The sequence below is a fragment of the Coenobita brevimanus genome, chromosome 91 (assembly GCF_032717465.1).
Source record: "Coenobita brevimanus isolate Jiangsu-jjx chromosome 91, ASM3271746v2, whole genome shotgun sequence".
Lineage (NCBI taxonomy): Eukaryota > Metazoa > Arthropoda > Malacostraca > Decapoda > Coenobitidae > Coenobita > Coenobita brevimanus.
This window is the reverse complement of record NC_137044.1, coordinates 31,478,090-31,498,512: the sequence shown is the minus strand read 5'-3', so window position 1 is coordinate 31,498,512 and position 20,423 is coordinate 31,478,090.

Here is a 20,423-nt window from a genome sequence, read left to right as displayed (position 1 = left end):
AACTTATCACTTAAGAGCAATAAGGTGCCACATGAATGAAAGCTTGCTAACGTAACCCCAATATTCAGAAAGGGCAACAGAGCCCAACCAGAAAACTACCGCCCAATTAGTTTAACATCAGTGGTTTGCAAATTGCTTGAAACTATTATCAGAGACAAGTTTGTAAAACACTTACAAACAAACAATCTCATAAAAGATTTGCAACATGGTTTTCGCAATAATCACTCTTGCCTCACGAATCTGCTGGACTTTTTCAATGATATACTGAACATGTATGACGAGACTAAATCTGTTGATGTGGTCTACTTCGATTTTCAAAAGGCTTTTGACAAAGTTCCACACAAAAGACTCCTTCAGAAGCTAAAGGCACATGGTTTCAGTGGCAGTGTTCTCGGATGGGTAGAAGATTGGCTCACCGGACGGTAGCAAAGAGTTGTAATAAATGGAAAAGAGTCAGACTGGATAAACGTTACAAGAGGAGTGCCGCAGGGTTCAGTGTTAGGTCCTATTCTTTTCTTATATATGAATGATATTGACGAAGGATTGTGTTGTAAGATTTCAAAATTTGCTGATGATACTAAAATAGGTAAAAGAGCAGATACAGCACTGCAAAGACAGGCAGTTCAGAGAGATCTTGATCAACTGTTTAACTGGGCCAAAGTCTGGCAAATGGATATCAGTATTAATAAATGCAAAGTGTTAAACATTGGCAGTAAAAATGTAAGAGCAAGTTACAGCATGAATAATGTCCAGCTTGATAGGATAAACCATGAAAAAGACTTAGGAGTTATAATAACAAATGATTTGAAACCAAGCAAACAATGTACAGAAGCTGTGAAAAAAGTCAACAAATTGATTGGGTTCATAGGCAGAGCATTTGAATATAAATCCGATAATATCGTCCTTACTTTGTATAATTCCTTAGTACGCCCACACTTAGAGTATTGCGTTCAGTTTTGGTCACCGTATTATAAAAAGGATATGGAAAAGCTTGAAAGAGTGCAGTGAAGGATGACAAAGATGATACCTAGATTGAGAAATAAACTGTATGAGGAACGTTTAGAAGCCCTGAATCTCTACCCTAACAAAACGGAGGATACAAAGAGATTTAATTCAAGTATTCAAGATATTCAAAGGACATGATAACATGGCTGTCGATAAATACTTCACAGTTGATCACTCGAACTACACTAGAGGCAATGGGCATAAAATAATTGGCGAACGATTCCAGTCGCATGAAGCAAAGCATTTCTTCTTCAATAGAGTTGTAAATATATGGAATAAATTGCCCTCCAACATAATAGATTGTAATACAGTACAAACCTTTAAAGGTCACCTGGATAAGTATTTGGCATCCAACCCCCAGCTTAATATGTTTAATCCTGAATAAAACACTTGTGTATGTATAATGTTCTGTTTTATTTTATTTTATTTTTTTAGAGCCTGGATCAATTAATTAAATGCAAATATAGTATATGCACAGATAGCCCTGAGTTAACGGTCACTACTTATACTTTTGACCTGTGGTGGGCTGTGGATCACTGAGGGTCGCTGTTAGTTACGTGGCCACCATCGGGATTTTTTTAATGTACCAGGGGTCACTGCTTCAGGAGGTGACTTGTTTGCTTGTCCCGCATGGGAAAGTTCCTAGTCTTAGTGGAATGAATGGAGCTGGGGCCTGATTGGCTGGTGCCTACCTTAATAGCGCCAGGCAAGGCTGCCACACCACCCCTGAATATCCACACTGTGCACTGTGCAATTTCCACACTGTGTCCGCAGACGCCCCGTCAAGTGAACGTACCTGTACAGCGACATGCATTAGTTATTTATTTATTAGATTACTCATTGTACTTTACTACTTTCTCTTTCAGGTTATTCATACTGGTATCTTTTAGATAATGTATTATAGAATGTAGGTTTTCCTTTTCAGTCTTTCCTATGAAATTTCCATGTCAGTTTTTCCATTGTGAGTGGTGGTTTTTCTCACTTTTTCTTGCCAGTTTTGGCTGGAGGGTTTGGAGGCGGGGGGAACCTTCTTGCTTTACGATCCTTATCCTTCAGCATGTAGAGTTAGATCTTGTAGTCAGTCTACTCTGTACCAAACAGCCTTGAAAGGACCATAAGGTCTGTTGCTGTTTGCTTTCCTTTGTACTTTGTACCTTTGTTCCTACCCGCCTACCTACCTACCTACCTGTCTACCTACCTACCTACATAACCTACTTAGATTATATGGCATCGTCATCTATGTACTGATCGTATGGAGAGAGAGAGAGAGAGAGAGAGAGAGAGAGAGAGAGAGAGAGAGAGAGAGAGAGAGAGAGAAATCCCTTGGTCACTCGTTAGGCCAGAAAAGAGAAGAGAAGGAGGTGGAGGAAGAAGAGGAGACGGAGGAGGAAGGGAAGAAGGAGGAAGAGGAGAAGGAGGAAGAAGAGATGGACAAGAGGAGGAGGAAAACTTAGAAATGGAGGAAGAAATGGAAAATGAATAACGTAACCCTTGTTCGGTCAGTAGGCATAAATGGAATTCCTCCTCCTGCTCCTCCTGCTCCTCCTCCTCTTCCTCCTGCTCCTCCTCCTCCTCCTCCTTCTCCTCCTTCTTCCTCGCTTAAAATCCCTGATAAACTCCATAAATATTTTTCAAACTCCATCTCCACTTCCCTCCAGCCAGACTCAGAGAGAGAGAGAGAGAGAGAGAGAGAGAGAGAGACGATGGGGATAATACTGAGTTAAAGCAAGATATAATATTATTACAGATACAAAATATTACTAATACTGGCTGACAGTATGGAACCAATATGAATCATAAAAACTTTACCAGGCTTACGAATTAACACCTTAGGCTATACAGTACAAGAAAAATGGTAATAACACTTATACACAAATTATACAGGAGTTAGATGGCTGGAGACTTCCTGAGCACTCACAAAAATAATAATATACTGTACAGGGGAGGACAGAGATGTGAACAGAATGAGGAGTAGATCTAAGTGGCCGCTAATACAGAGACTGAGCTCATTATATAGGGGGCCGGCAGAGCTTGATTCAACTTGTAAGAAGGACGCGCAAATGAAGGCATAGGGGACGAAGAGTTGACAATCCTGCTCTGAACAACAGAAAGAACGACTTACTCTACTATAAGGGGGAGAAGGGGGGAGTGAGGTAGAACAAGCAAGCCTGGTCACTATGGAAGCCACGTGGCGAATCGTGAACACAAATACAACATACTGTACATTAGGATCATACAAAGGATGATGCAATCATGAACAAAACTGTATCATGTTAGAATTATACAAGGGATGATGAAATCATAGGCTATGTAACACCTCCCCACAAAGAAAAAGAAATTTACAAAGGAAATTTCTTATTACTCTAAAACAATCTGTCTAAAGTCTAGATAAACAATCGGCAATAACATTTTCTTTCCCCTTGACATGTTGTATGTCTAATGAATACTCCTGAAGAAGTAGACTCCATCTTGTCAATCTCTGATTTTTATCTTTAAACTTACTAAGGAATTTCAGTGGGTTATGATCGGCATAAATGACTATGGAGTCAAAACCAGAACACAAATAAAATGAAAAATGCTGTAAACCCAAAATCAAGGCCAAAAGCTCTTTCTCAATAGTTGAATAGTTCTTTTGAGGTGGAGTGAACTTCTTACTGTAATAAGATACAGGGTGTTCAATACCCTGATCATCCTCTTGCAGCAAAACACCCCCGCTCCCATATCACTTGCGCCAACAGCCATCTTAAAAGGCTTAGCAAAATTTGGAGTAGCGAGCACTGGCTGACTTAATGGGATAGCTTTAAGTTTGCTGAAAGAGGATTCACAGTTATTGGTCCAGACAAATTTAACTCCCTTTTTCAGTAGGTCTGTAAGTGGTGATACAAGAATTGAAAAGTTAAGAACAAATCTCCTGTAATAACCTACCATTCCCAAAAATCTTTGTAGCTCTTTCCTACTTTTAGGTCTGGCAAGATCTCTTATAACCTGAACATTAGCTCCTGGTGGTGCAACGTGTCCATCACCAATTACGTACCCAAGGTACTGAACTTTAGCTTGACCAAACTCACACTTTGCTAAATTAGCTACAAGATTAGCCTGAACCAAACGCTCAAGAAATTTACTGACATGGCATAGGTGATTTTTCCAGTTGTCACTGAAGATTAATACATCATCAATATAAACAACACACCCTGCCAAACCCTCTGTTACAACATTCATGAGCTTCTGAAAAGTGGCTGGTGCATTCTTCATACCATATGGCATTACAGAAGATGCAAAAGTCTTTCCTAGTGTTACAAAACATGAGATCTCCCTAACACGTTCAGTCATAGGTACTTGCCAGTATCCCTTTAACAAATCAAATTCACATATGTACCTAGCCTTTCCGATCTTGTCTATGTAATCTTCCACGCGAGGGAGAGGGTAGGTGTCTGTTTTGGTTATCTGATTAATACATCTGTAGTCGATGCAAAGCCGCTGTGACCCACCTGGCTTAGGGACTAGAGTGACAGGAGAACTCCACTCACTCTGACAGGGCTCAATCATCTTGTGGTCCAACAGGTAGCCAAGCTCCTTCTGGATGAGAGGAACTTTCACTGGGTTCACACGGTAAGGAGGCAGTTTAATTGGCTTTGCGTCTCCAACATCGACATCATGCATCAACACAGTGGTTCTTCCTGGAGTGTCACGGAACACTTGCGGGTACTCCTGCAGTAATGCCGAAAACTCCTGCCATTCCTCGGGAGCTAGATGAGAAAGCTTAGTCTGGAGATCATTCATGATATCAGGATTCTTCCCCAAACTGTCATTCAGGCTCATACTACATGGGAGAGCTTCACTTGCAGAATCGGGTGGAACAGCTACAGTGCAGACTGGGTTATTTTCGTCCCACCTGTGATATAACTTTAGCATGTTGATGTGACAAAGTTGCTTGTTCTACGATCTGGTGTGGCAATGACATAGTTGACATCACTGAGTTTCTTCTCCACGAAATAAGGACCACTAAACTTGGCTTGAAGAGGTTGCCCATGCACTGGTAGAAGAATCAAAACCTGATCTCCTGGCTGAAAGTGGCGTAACCTGACTTCATATCATACCAATTCTTCATCTTCTCCTGAGCAGCTCCTAACTTCTCTCTCGCCAGCTGTAGAGCAGTGAACAGCCGTTCTTTGAACTTCATCACATACTCCAGCAGGTTGTCATCTTCCTCCGACAGCCAGCATTCCTTGAGTAGCTAAAGGGATCCTCTTACTTCATGGCCAAACAGTAGTTCAAAGGGTGAGAAGCCCAGTGATTCATTTGGAGATTCTCTTGCGGCAAATACAACGAATGGAAGACCTTTATCCCAATCTTTCTGATGTTCCAAACAGTATTTCCTGAGCATCGATTTGAGTGTTTGATGATATCTCTCCAATGCTCCTTGGGTCTGGGGATGGTAAGCTGAAGACGTGATCTGGGTGATGCCCAACTCTTTCAGAGACTGCTTGAAAACATTTGACATGAAATTACTTCCCCGGTCTGACTGTACCTCCTTGGGCAGACCAAACTTGGTGAAGAACCCTAGCATTTCCTTAACCACGTTCTTTGCTGAGATATTTCTAAGTGGAATGGCTTCAGGATAACCAGTAGCCATATCAATCAGGGTCAACACATAAGAAAATCCTGAAGAAGTCTTAGGAAGAGTGCCCACAATATCCACCAACACACGGGTGAATGACGCCTCAAAAGGAGGAATGGGAACTAGAGGTGCAACCTTTTCGGTCTGATTTCACTTCCCCACAACTTGACAGGTGTGACAAGACTTACAATACCAGGAAACATCTCTGAAGATACCTGGCCAGTAGAAGTGCTTCAAAATGCGTGCCACAGTCTTCCTCACTCCAAGGTGTTCTGCCAAACTGGAATCATGAGCCACTCTAATGATATCCTGCCTACAAACACGAGGGATGACAACTTGATGTACAACCTCCCATTCACAGTCGGCTGATGCTGTTGGCGGTCTCCACTTCCTCATAAGTACTCCTGACTTTATATAATAACAAGTAGAAGCACCAGCTGACTCTTCCTCACTGCAAGCAGAGTTAGCTAGACCTTTCAACTCAGGGTCAGCAACCTGCAACTCAACCAACTCTTGACGAGACAAATTATCAACACTACGGGGTACTGCCTCATCTGGTGAGTGGTCCAAATTAGCAAGAAAAGTGTCAGCTAGGATAACATCATCATCATCATTATCCTCTAAGTCACCAGTAACTTTAGACTTAGCCCTAGTGACAGCACATGCAGAGAATACATCAGGGACATCACAATCCTGGGTCGCAGTCACTGGTTCACTAGACAACTGAGGAGCTGGACACACTTGACTTCCACCAATATCATTTCCAAGTAAGAAAGTTACACCTGACATTGGGAGTGTCTCAACCAACCCAACCATAACGGAATCATTAACAAAACCAGACTCTAAATTCACTCTGCACAGAGGGACAGAGAAGTAATTATTCCCTACACCTTGTAAGATTACAGTTTCATCAGAGGAATTAACATCAGAGCCTAGAACACTGGTCAGCATAAGGGATTGGCAAGCACCTGTATCACGATATATTTTAACTGATTTCCTGTCATTACTGTCCAGAGGACTGACAAAACCATCAGACAGGAAATTAGCACATGAACTCTTGAGAGTGTCACCCACGTTACTGCTCAAAAGAGGAGCTTCATCATGAGAATTTAATTTACCCCTCAAAGCAGGTTCAGTTAACTCGGTTAAAGAATTCATGGAACTCTCATGGGATTACAATAGACCAATTGACTGAATATTTAAAGACTCCTTTTTGCTCACATCACGCTGTCTCCTGAAACATTTCTCCGTAGTATGACCAAGCTTACTACAATAAGTACATTTGCTTTTCTGAAATCTAGAGGTCGAGCTGGTATTTACTTCCTGAGAAACATCATCTTTATTCTCTTTCCTGTTACCTGTACTCTGAGTAGAGGCAATGTACTGACTCTCAGCTTTCCTTTTTTCTTAAGAATATCTCTTGTGAGTGAGAACATATTCATCAGCTAAAACTGCAGCATCAGACAAATTATCTATTCTTTTCTCATCAAGATATAGGCTTACATCTTTATTAATACACCTTTTGAAGTCCTCCAGCAAAATCATCTGCTTAAATTTATCAAAATCAGAATTTACATTCTTAGAATTTAACCACTGCTCTAACAGATCTTCTTTGGTTTTTGCATACTCAACATGGGATTGCTTATCTTGCTTATAAGTTGTCCTAAATTTTACTCTATAGGCTTCAGGAACAAGCTCATAGGTCTTAAGAATCAAGCTCTTAACTATATCATAATTATCAGATTGATCCTGAGGCAAAGATGCATAAGTTACTTGAGCTTTACCGGTGAGAACACTCTGAAGGAGTACTGGCCAAAACTTTTTGGGCCAATTAAAACCTGTAACTACCCTCTCAAACACCTGAAAATAATTTGTTAAATCAGATTCATTAAAAGGAGGGACAAGTTTAACATTTTTAGCCACATCAAAATCATCAGAGCTAGATGATCCAGTTCCACCTTGTTTCATGCGATACTCATGGTCTGCCTGAATCCTAGCAAGTTCAATTTGTGCCTGAGCCTGTGCCTGTGCCTCCTGAATACGAGCCTGAGACTCAGCCTCCTTAACACGTGCCTGAAACTCAGCCTCCTTAGCACGAGCCTCCCGCATTGCTAGCTGAAGCTTAGCTATTTCAATCTGACTTTGCTCATCTGGAGGAGTTATATTAAACAAGCTTGTATTAATCATGCTAACAATTTGATCTTTAGATTGATGAGAGCGAACAGCAATTCCCAATTGTTGAGCAACAACCTTAAGTTCATTCTTTGTTCTGTTTTCTACATCGCACACTGTTTGCATATTTGACAAAAAATCTTTGGCTTCATCAGGAGTAGTAATAGTAGACATCATCAATAAATCAGTCACAAAATATGAAGCAATATCCTTATGATAATATCCTGAATATCCTGATAAGAGGTCGCCAAATTAATGTTACAGAACAGAGAGAGATAATGAACACTTGAAGTGAGAATACTAAAATCACTACTGTCCCGCAAAGTTCCAGGTTCAAAACAAAAGACCCAGGTAAAATTACAAGTTAAAGTTTAATGCTCAAACTAACAACTAAATATTCAGGACTCATAAGGATAATGTAATGGCAAAACAAGTCATATATATGGTTAACTGCAATAGCCTCTATTAACACGAATTTAGCAAGAGCAAATTTATCTAAGTCAGCCCTGATAAAATGAAAAAACCGGATAATGTTGAGTTAAAGCAAGATATAATATTATTACAGATACAAAATATTACTAATACTGGCTGACAGTATGGAACCAATATGAATCATAAAAGCTTTACCAGGCTTACGAATTAACGCCTTAGGCTATACAGTACAAGAAAACTGGTAATAACACTTATACTCGAATTATACAGCAGCTAGATGGCTGAAGACTTCCTCAGCACTCACAAAAATAATAATATAGTGTACAGGGGAGGACAGAGATGTGAACAGAATGAGTAGATCTAAGTGGCCGCTAATGCAGAGACTGAGCTCATTATATAGGGGGCCGGCAGAGCTTGATTCAACTTGTAAGAAGGACGCGCAAATGAAGGCATAGGGGACGAAGAGTTGACAATCCTGCTCTGAACAACAGAAAGAACGACTTACTCTACTATAAGGGGGAGAAGGGGGGAGTGAGGTAGAACATGCAAGCCTGGTCACTATGGAAGCCACGTGGCGAATCGTGAACAAACATGCAACATACTGTACATTAGGATCATACAAAGGATGATGCAGTCATGAACAAAACTGTATCGTGTTAGAATTAAACAAGGGATGATGAAATCATAAGCTATGTAACAATAAATATATATATATATATATATATATATATATATATATATATATATATATATATATATATATATATATATATATATATATATATATATATATATATATATATATATATATATATATATATATATATATATATATATATATATATATATATATATATATATATATATGTTATGCAGTGTGTTCTGAGTCCCAAATCCCCAGGAACAGACACAGTGCGGTCCTGGGTTCTTGGTTCCTGACCAGGTCAGTACTAGCAAGGAAGGAAAAACAAAAACACTGCTGGTCAAAAGGCACTCTTATATTATTAACTAAAGACTGATACACACACTGTTCTATGAGCAAAGCTGAGTAACATACAATGACTCAGAACAACATTCACAATAATCACTTTCCACCTAGTGCAGCGAGTCTGCACTATACACGGAGTTACATCTTCCTGTTATAGATTTGTTTCCACACACAGTGTCACTGTGAAGATATCACTAGTATGTCAGATACATCACATTCAACATATGAGGACAGTATGGTATACCCAACGTGAGAGGCAAATGACATAGATGATAATATATATTAAAGCCCTTAAGTCTAAGTATCCGCGTGACATAGACGAGTTCCTAGCTAGTACAAAGGATCTGCATGACATGGATGATACCCTAGCTAATCTTAGGCTATGGACGGGTTACATTGGACGAGAGTATATAATGTCTTACACTTGATGGGGGGGACAAGGGGGGGGTATTAGTGAGTCAAGGGTGGGTCTGTTCACGTGGGAACGGGGGTTGGGGCTGGGGGAGGGGAGGGAGAGCACACTGGGGAGGGGTGACACTGACATACGTTATCCTGTGGGGGCAATATTGGGGGAGGGTTCTCACCGTAGGGAAATCGAACCGTGGGTGGCTGTTGAACACTCCACTTGCATGATCACAGGTGGTAGAATTCACTATGGCAAACCGGGGGGTGGGGGGATAACACCGCGGCTGTTGGGGAAGAGGGAGAGGGGGATAGAGCACTAGGGGAGAGTTGGACAACACTGGGGGGGAGGCACCACGGATATGGGGGAGGAGTCACAGGGGTCGGTTCACTGAGGGTGGGGTGTAACAAAATTGGTGGAGGGCAAAACCATAGATTCTCATACTCAAGATTCTGGTGGAGGGGAGGACAAGGTCCATGGGGCTGGAGGGCCTATGCTGGGAGTTTCAGATCGTCGCCGGGCATGGGAGATGGGCCGTCCGGCGAATAGGACAGGGGAGGGTGGTCCGGGCTGTTGCCACTAGTCCTGGAGGGGTGGGCAGGTGGTGTGTTGGGCGGCTCCCTAGCAGCTATGGCCCAGCATGAGACAGGGCTCTCCAGGCTAGGGCCGAAGAAGGCCAGGAGACGCGCTGCTTGGCGCTTGCCCTTGGTCATCGTTGGGGTCCTGAGAGAGGACCTGGGGAAGCCCAGGGCTGTGGTTGGCCATGGGGAGGGAGGTGCCCGGGGTGGACTGCTGCCTTGTTCTGCAGAGGCGGCCATCAAGGAAGGGCTGTGGCCACCGTCACAGAGGGAGCCCCAGCTGCTGCCACAGGCACGAGGGGAGGTCTGCAGTCTCCGGGGGCTGTGGTCTCGGGGTCGGGAGGAGGCTGACAGGGGTGAGCTGCGGCCTCTCGTCCTGGGGGAGTCCAACAACACCCGGGGGTGCAGGGACAGGACACCTGCCCTCGGGGATGTCACACCCGCTCTGGTCTCTGGTGGGGTCCCTGAAAAGGAGCAGAAACCGTCCTCTTGTGTAGATGGGCGGGGAGAGCGACATCTTGCTCCACAATGCACAATTCAATTAGCTCTGTAGGCTCTGAAGGCTCTACGACATACAAGCTCTCCAAGTGGCTTGTAACACTGTTGTCCCCTGTTGTAGGCACTATCTCTGATTCGTTTGTACAAAACAATGAGGATTTGGTAAGAAAGTTAATATCTCTAAATGTCATGTACCCCTACAAATTAGTCAGCTTTGATGTTAAATCATTATTCACAAATGTCCCTGTTGATGATGTTTTAACTTTCCTGCCAAGCATTCTGGGTAGTAACACTGATGGTATTCCCTCTGAAAACATTATCAAACTAATTAAATTGTGCATTGTGAATTCTTCTTTTACCTTTGAAGGTAAATTTTACACACAAAAATTTGGTATGGCCATGGGTAATCCCCTCTCCCCAGTTCCGGCAAATATTTACATGGAATACTTTGAGAAACATTTACTGACCTCCATAAAGGAGCAAAACATAGTGTGGCTCCGATATGTTGATGATATCCTGTGCTTCTGGCCTAACAGTCTTGCCATTGATGAATTTCTCCTGCAATTAAATTCGTTAGTTCCATCGATTAAGTTTACTCATGAGATGGAAATGGATAATGAATTGCCATTTTTGGATGTAGAAGTTATCAGGGACCAAAATGTTTTGAAGACTAAGGTATACAGAAAACCTACAAATATTATGTCATATGTTCATTACTATTCAAACCATCATATTAATGTAAAAAGATCTCTGTTCATATCCATGTACAGTAGCCCAAGAAAGTTCTGCGACAAATATTAACGTATCTGGTAACACTGGCATCCGACTTAAACTACCACACTCGTTCCATGCATACCTCCTCCACTTCCACGTTCATCATTCGGTGTTGTCAATGTTCTTAAACTGAAACGTGTGAATCTTCGAGGGTCGACTCATGTCAGCTCAGACTTAGACTAAGGGTGATACAAAATTGTTATTGATCATTACACAGTCTGCGTTGCTGCACAGGGTTCAGTAGTAACTTTTTTATGATATAACTTCGAGTTAAAAGGGCACCATTGATTATCTGTAATAGTTACTCGCTGTCAGCTTCATATATATAGATTTAGCTTTATGAAGCATGACATAATTTCTGAGAAAATTCGGTAGCGTGAAACATAATCTATAACTTTTTAGTATGTTTATGGTATACGTTCATCTAGGAATATTGATTTCTGTTCCTGCATGATAATGGCAGAGGTTGTGTATTATCGTTAACAGCAAAATGTTAGGTCCGTCATCTATCTTCTCGACCACACTGAAAACATTACAATACCACATCATATTCATGCGTATTATAGACACAGATTAGTGCTCATGAACAAAAAAACAAAAAAGGAAATAAAACAAAACAGTAAATACAACAAAACAGCAAGCCTTGTTTTATTTAGACCCATCCCTCTATAGGAGGAACACAACAAAATAGTGTTTGACCACAATAACAAATTAAACAAATAATGCCTCAGCTCAAAACAATACCACAGAAACAATTTATATTAGAATATCAGTATTTGGTCCAGCCACCATTACCGTCTATCACGGTCCGAAGACGTCTAGGCATAGACTCCACATGATTGTGATTGACTTGGGGCTTCGTTCTTAGAACCTCCCACTCTGTCTGCACATGACGCCACAGTTGATCTGATGTCCTCTCGTTGGTGGGCTCCCAAACATTGACGATAATGGCCCACACTTTTTCAATTGGGTTCAAATCAGGGCTGTTGTGAGGCAATGGCAGTAGCTCGAGGCGAGGTTGCTCCTGAATCCATTGTCTCACCACCCTGGCTGTGTGGATGGGGCAGTTGTCCTGCATGAAAATGATAGTTTCTGGATAGGGGAGGGCCATAGCACGAACCGTAGGCAGCATAACCTCATCTAGGATTTCTAAGTATTATTCAGCTGTAAACCTTCCTTCGATCCTTGTGACCTCCCCAACTCCATACAGACAAATCCAACCCCAAACGTTCCAGGTAACGTGCCCACTGCGTGCCTCCTCGTAGACATGTTCAGGATCATATCTGAAAGAAAAATTGCCAAAGACAAGTGATAAAGCCTGGCCAATAGGAAAGATATTCACTTATTGTATAACATCCCAGCGGCTATTAACCTTACTGGAGTGCGTGGTTAATAACCAAGGGTCAGCCTAAACATATGATGACATTAAGGGCATAAGGAGTTCCGTGAACACCTATGGTAAAAATTGAGATAAACAAAATATGGTTGGGTTTTTCTTCCCTACTTATATTTTTGCATTATGATTTAGACATTAACACAGTGGCTCTTGTCATTTCCCTATCTATTTGCATAGTCTTAATTATAGTACAGTACACAATTATGTTAAATACCTCGTATTGTTTGACCTCCAGCAGCGTAGTCGTCCATGTGTGGTGGAGCTGAAGGTCTTCTCGTCTGAGAATACGACTCTTCCCAGTAATCAAGGTCCTGATCTGCAAATCGGTGAGCGAAATCGAGCTGCAACTGTTTATGCCTTTCCGTTAAATTTTGGATTCACTGCTGGTGATCTATGTCGATAGCCCATCTCCTTCAGTCGTGTGCGTATTGTTTCTGTAGACACTTATAGTTGCAAATGTCGCTTTGCTTCTTCAGCGTTAGAGAATGGGTGGTTATCAATGTAAAGTCTTAGTTGCTGGTCCTGCTCTGCCGTAGTCTTTCTTCTTGCTCCTCGCCTATGATGGTCAGTTACTTCACCCTCTTCCTCCCACCTGTTCAGCCACCGGTAAACAGTTGATCTGTGCACTCCAACTTGCCCCACAATGTCGTCGGCTGACATCCCACTCTTGCTCATTCCGACAATCTTGTCACGGAGAGCAATCTTCGCAGCGTGACGCTCGATGTCTTGCAGGCCGGGCGTGATGGTGGCGTGTGATCACGACTACGTCTCCAGCACTCTCATCATTTTGGTTCATTTATACGTTCGCTTTATTTCAGTGAAAACCATCTGAACACGAATCCGTAACATGGCGCCCCTTATCTCCCTTCCTCGTCTACTAATTAAGTGCTGAACTGATAAACCTACAGTGTTACGACACCTGGCTCTGATTTTACCAGTTATTTTAATCAATAAACGTGTGTGTGTGTGTGTGTGTGTGTGTGTGTGTGTGTGTGTGTGTGTGTGTTTTCTTGGGTATAACAAGATATGTCAAGCTCCATAAAGCTAAATCTATATATATGAAGCTGACAGCGAGTAACTAATACAGATAATCAATGGTGCCCTCTTAACTCGAACTTATAACATAATAAGGTCACTACTGAACCCTGTGAAGCAACGCGGACTGTGTAATGATCAATAACAATTTTGTATCACCCTTAGTCTAAGTCTGAGCTGACATGAGTCGACTCTCCAAGATTCACACGTTTCAGTTTAAGAACATTGACAACACTGAATGATGAACGTGGAAATGGAGAAATTATGCATGGAACGAGTGTGGTAGTTTAAGTCGGATGCCAGAGTTACCAGATACGTTAATATTTGTCGCAGAACTTTCTTGGGCTACTGTACCTAAGAGCATATACAGTAGAATTTCAGACCCAGAATTTTTAGATGATGAACTAAAAATGATTCAGAGTATTGGAAAGAAGCTAAAATATCCACAAAGCATACTAACTCAGTGCCACAATACAGCCAAGAAACGATTCCTTGAAGGGAAATCTAATAAGCCAGATCGCCAGAACATTCAAAGAACCCTTGTCCTCCCCTTCCATGAAAATTTTCTTGATGTTGTTCACATACTGAGGAAACTCAATGTATAAGTAGTATTCAAATATAAGAACACCATCAAAAAAACTCTCATCAAGAACAGCCCTTTCAGTAATTCAGACGTTTACAAAATCCCGTGTAAAAGCTGTAACAAATTTTACATAGGACAATCTGGAAAAGATTTGGAAACTAGAATCTCACAACATAAATACAGTGTAAGGACAGCCCAACAGAGTAGTGGTTTATTTCAGCACAAAGCATCCAGTGATCACCATATTGACAGGACAGGCTCCAAGATTCTAGCAAGATCAAAAAGCTTAGATGAAAGAAATGTAATAGAATCTTGTCTAATTTCTGGCACCTATCAAAAGAATGTAAACATGAGCTATGGTCATTTTAAGTGTGATAAATTGTTAACTGAATTAATTTTAAAGCAGTATCCCCCAGACTAACAAGTGATTGTTCCCTGTCATCTCGTGGTGGTGTAGTGGGACACACCAAGCATTAATCCTCTAGGTCTTAAGTTAAGCAGCAGTATTTATCCCCTCCTCCCTCCCCCCTCTCCCCTTCCCCCTTCCCCTCCTCCCTCCCCCTTCCCCCTCCCTTCCACTCCCCTTTCCTCCCCTCCTACTCCCTCCTCCTTTGTCACGTGCATTTTTAGATTCAGGTCATCCTTTGTTGTGTTCCACTCCCTGCTGCAGGTGACCATAAGTTGAACCGCAGGTAAAAATTCAGGTCATCCATTGTTCTGTGTGCCACTACCTGCTGCGGGTGTGCATAAAAGACCTCTACCCTTTACGTTTCTGTCTCACTCTGTCTGAATATGTAATATACGAAAGTACTCACTGTCACTCCTTTCATTTCTCCTGTGGTTAGTTTGCATACATATCTTCACGGTGAAATGAAGTCTCTGCATATATCTATATAAATACATATATATATATATATATATATATATATATATATAAATATATATATATATATATATATATATATATATATATATATATATATATACAGTAAACCCTCAAGGATCCGGACTTCAAAGATCTGGATTTTGCGAAGATCCGGACCATTTCTTGGCAAATTTTCAATTTAAAACATAGGCTACAAGATACACAATTTATTAATTAAAATTTATGAAAAAAATATTTGTACACATTATTATACTATCCTATTAATTTTATACTGTATTAAATTTAATTTAAATTTTATCGGTTCTTCGGTATCCTTTTGTGAGGCCCGCACATGTGAATGGGGGGGGGGGAATGCGGCCTTGAGGGGACAATGAGCTGAGGCAGTTGACCGAGTGTGAGTCACGGGAACACAGTGACCGAGTGAAAGCACAGTTTTCTTTCTTTACTCTTCCACCATGGCTCCAAAGCGCAAACATACGGAGCTAACCATAGGTGAAAAACTTGAATTACTAGAAAAATTAGAAAAGGGTGTACCAGTGTCTCGGTTAAGTGAGGAATATGGTGTTGCAAAACAAGCAATCAATGATATAAAGAGAAACAAAGCCAAGCTTCGTGGTTTTGCTGCCAAGGCAGGTGGAAGTGGAAGTGGAAGTGCAGGTCCCAGTTCCCAAGTGAAGCGTAAGATCGTTATGAGTGGACTCTGATTAAGAAGTCAGAGGCACCCCCACTAGAACCCGAGGATGAACAACAGAAAGTGACACTTTGGCAAGGTGAATATAAAAAATAACTGTTTATTTTTATTTTGCATTAAGTTATACCTAAACCACCATAAGTTTTCTTTCATATGAGAAAATTTATATAATTTCTGGAAGATCCGGATTTATCGAGATCCGGACAGGGTTATAGCCCCAATTAGTACGGATCTTTGAGGGTTTACTGTATATATATATATATATATATATATATATATATATATATATATATATATATATATATATATATATATATATATATATATATATATATATATATATATATATATATATATATATATATATATATATATATATATATATATTTTTTTTTATGCGAGGAAGAAGGAACCAAAGTCCATGAGCCCGCAGTAACAGTTCCCTCCAAGAGAAAAACAAAATACAATAGAGAGCCAAATTCAAGATCCGATCATTTTGAGATGCCTGGACACACTGCGTTTGAAAGACTGGAGATCATAGGCAGCAGGAAATACAGACAGAGGGAGACAGTCCCAGAGCTGACCTGTTGCATAAATGAAAGACTGGGAGTAACGGTTAACTCTTGCATTAGAGAGTTGGACAGAAAAGGGATGAGAGTTTGCTGCCAGACGGGTGCTACGCGCCCGTCGTAGAGGTGGAGGAATGCAAGCAGACAGTTCAGAGGAGCAGTGACCATTAAAGTAGCGATAGAAAAGAGATAAAGATGCAACAGTGCAGCGAAGAGATAGAGGTTGAAGGGAGTCAGTAAGAGGAGGAGAGTTAATGAGACGAAAAGCCTTTGACTAAACCCTATTGAGAAGAGCTGTATGTGGGGAGCCTCCCCACACATGAGAGTTGTACTCCACACAGGGGCGGATAAAACCCCTGTATAGAGTCAACAATTGTGCAGGGGTAAAGAAAGAGCGGAGTTGCCTTAGCACACCCAATCTCTTGGAAGCAGATTTTACAAGAGATGTAATATGATCTTTCCAAGATAAGTCCCGAGTAAATGAAACCACAAGCATGTTCAAAGATGATGCAGGATTAAGCTGAATATTATTAAACATTAGTGGGTATACCTGTGGAAGATTTTGTCGGGTTGATAGGTGTAAGAACTGAGTCTTAGATGCATTAAAGACAACAAGATTATTTTTACCCCAGTCAGAGATACGAGCCAAGTCAGACATTAGGTGTGCCATAGCCTCATCCCTTGTTTCTTGAAGTAACTGTTGAGATGGGCGTTGCGGGAACCGAATGGAAAGGTGAAGGGTGGAGTCATCAGCGTATGAGTGGATAGGGTTAGATGTACAGCTTAGAAGATCATTGATGAATAAAAGGAAGAGAGTTGGTGATAGGACAGAGTCCTGAGGAACACCACTGTTGATAGATCTAGGAGAAGAACGATGGCCGTCTACAACAGCGGCTATAGAACGACCAGAAAGGAAGCTAGCGATGAAGGCACAGATAGAAGGATAGAAACCGTAGGAGGGCAGTTTGGAAATTAAAGATTTATGCCAGACTCGATCGAAAGCCTTTGAGATGTCAAGTGCAATGGCAAAGCTTTCGCCAAAGTCCCGAAAGGAGGATGACCAGGAGTCTGCAGAGAGCAGGGTTTTTTAATGAGTGGAAAAATCATCATCATCATCATCATCATCATCATTATCATCATCTGGACCTCCTTTCCAACCCTAGGGCAGGGTGAAGAGTAGCAACGTCCAGAGAGCCCAAATTTGCCAAGTCCAATGGTCCACGCTTCCATTCACTCATTACTCAAACCCCCGGAATCCTGGCTCTATCGGATACGCCAAAAACATTCACCACATTCGGTAGCTTCACAGAAACGTATTCAATAGAGTCAGTCTGGACGCTGCCACGTTAAAAAGGGGTGCCAAATCCCTGATCATGCACTTCTCACAACATTCATCCAGCCAGCTCGATCTTTTGTCAGTTCCCTAACCTCACCAACTTTCAAACCTGTCTTCCTCACACACTCATCCACCATATCTCTCCACCTTTTCCTTGGCCTACCTCGCCTGCTCCCTCCTTCAAATTCGCTCACATATACCTTTTTCACCACTTTATTGTTATCCATTCTCTCCACATGACCATACCATCTCAGCACACTCTCTTCGATTCTGGTGTCCACTGACTTCCTCGCTCCACACCTTTCGCAAATCACATTACTTTGTATCCTATCCGCCCTCTGTACTCCACATACATTTCTCAGCAGTCCCAATTCCATTGCTCTTGCTCTTGACTTTTTATTTTCATGCCACACCATAGTCTCACATTCATATGTTTCATCTGGCACTAACATTCCCTCATGCAAGCTTCGCGCAGCTGTAAAACACACACACACACACACACACACACACACACACACACACATATATATATATATATATATATATATATATATATATATATATATATATATATATATATATATATATATATATATATATATATTGTTACGGAACAGAGAGAGATAATGAACACTTCATGTGAGAATACTAAAATCACTACTGTCCCGCAAAGTTCCAGGTTCAAAGCAAAAGACCTAGGTAAAATTACAAGTTAAAGTTTAATGCTCAAACGAACAACTAGACATTCAGGACTCATAAGGATAATGTATTGGCAAAACAAGTTACATATATGGTTAACTGCAATAGCCTCTATTAACACGAATTTAGCAAGAACAATTTTATCTAAGTCAGCCCTGATAAAATGAGATAACTGGATAATGCTGAGTTAAGGCAAGATATAATATTATTACAGATACAAAATATTACTAATACTGGCTGACAGTATGGAACTTATATGAATCATAAAAACTTTACCAGGCTTACGAATTAACGCCTTAGGCTATACAGTACAAGAAAAATGGTAATAACACTTATTCTCAAATTATACAGCAGCTAGATGGCTGGAGACTTCCTGAGCACTCACAAAAATAATAATATACTGTACAGGGGAGGACAGAGATGTGAACAGAATGAGGAGTAGATCTAAGTGGCTGCTAATGCAGAGACTGAGCTCATTATATAGGGGGCCGGCAGAGCTTGATTCAACTTGTAAGAAGGACACGCAAATGAAGGCATAGGGGACGAAGAGTTGACAATCCTGCTCTGAACAACAGAAAGAACGACTTACTCTACTATAAGGGGGAGAAGGGGGGAGTGAGGTAGAACACGCAAGCCTGGTCGCTATGGAAGCCACGTGGCGAATCGTGAACAAACATGCAACATACTGTACATTAGGATCATACAAAGGATGATGCAATCATGAACAAAACTGTATCATGTTAGAATTATACAAGGGATGATGAAATCATAGGCTATGTAACACCTCCCCACAAAGAAAAAGAAATTAAAAAGGAAATTTCTTATTACTCTAAAACAATCTGTCTAAAGTCTAGATAAGCAATCTGCAATAACATTTTCTTTCCCCTTGACATGTTGTATGTCTAATGAATACTCCTGAAGAAGTAGACTCCATCTTGTCAATCTCTGATTTTTATCTTTAAACTTACTAAGGAATTTCAGTGGGTTATGATCGGTATAAATGACTATGGGGTCAAAACCAGAACACAAATAAAATGAAAAATGCTGTAAACCCAAAATCAAGGCCAAAAGCTCTTTCTCAATAGTTGAATAGTTCTTTTGAGGTGGAGTGAACTTCTTACTGTAATAAGATACAGGGTGTTCAATACCCTGATCATCCTCTTGCAGCAAAACAGCCCCAGCTCCCATATCACTTGCGTCAACAGCCATCTTAAAAGGCTTAGCAAAATTTGGAGTAGCGAGCACTGGCTGACTTAATAGGATAGCTTTAAGTTTGCTGAAAGAGGATTCACAGTTATCGGCCCAGACAAATTTAACTCCCTTTTTTAGTAGGTCTGTAAGTGGTGATACAAGAATTGAAAAGTTAAGAACAAATCTCCTTTAATAACCTACCATTCCCAAAAATCTTTGTAGCTCTTTCCTACTTTTAGGTCTGGGAAGATCACTTATAACCTGAACCTTAGCTCCTGGTGGTGCAACGTGTCCATCACCAATTACGTACCCAAGGTACTGAACTTTAGCTTGACCAAACTCACACTTTGCTAAATTAGCTACAAGATTAGCCTGAACCAAACGCTCAAGAAATTTACTGACATGGCATAGGTGATCTTTCCAGTTGTCACTGAAGATTAATACATCATCAATATAAACAACACACCCTGCCAAACCCTCTGTTACAACATTCATGAGCTTCTGAAAAGTGGCTGGTGCATTCTTCATACCATATGGCATTACAGAACATGCAAAAGTCTTTCCTAGTG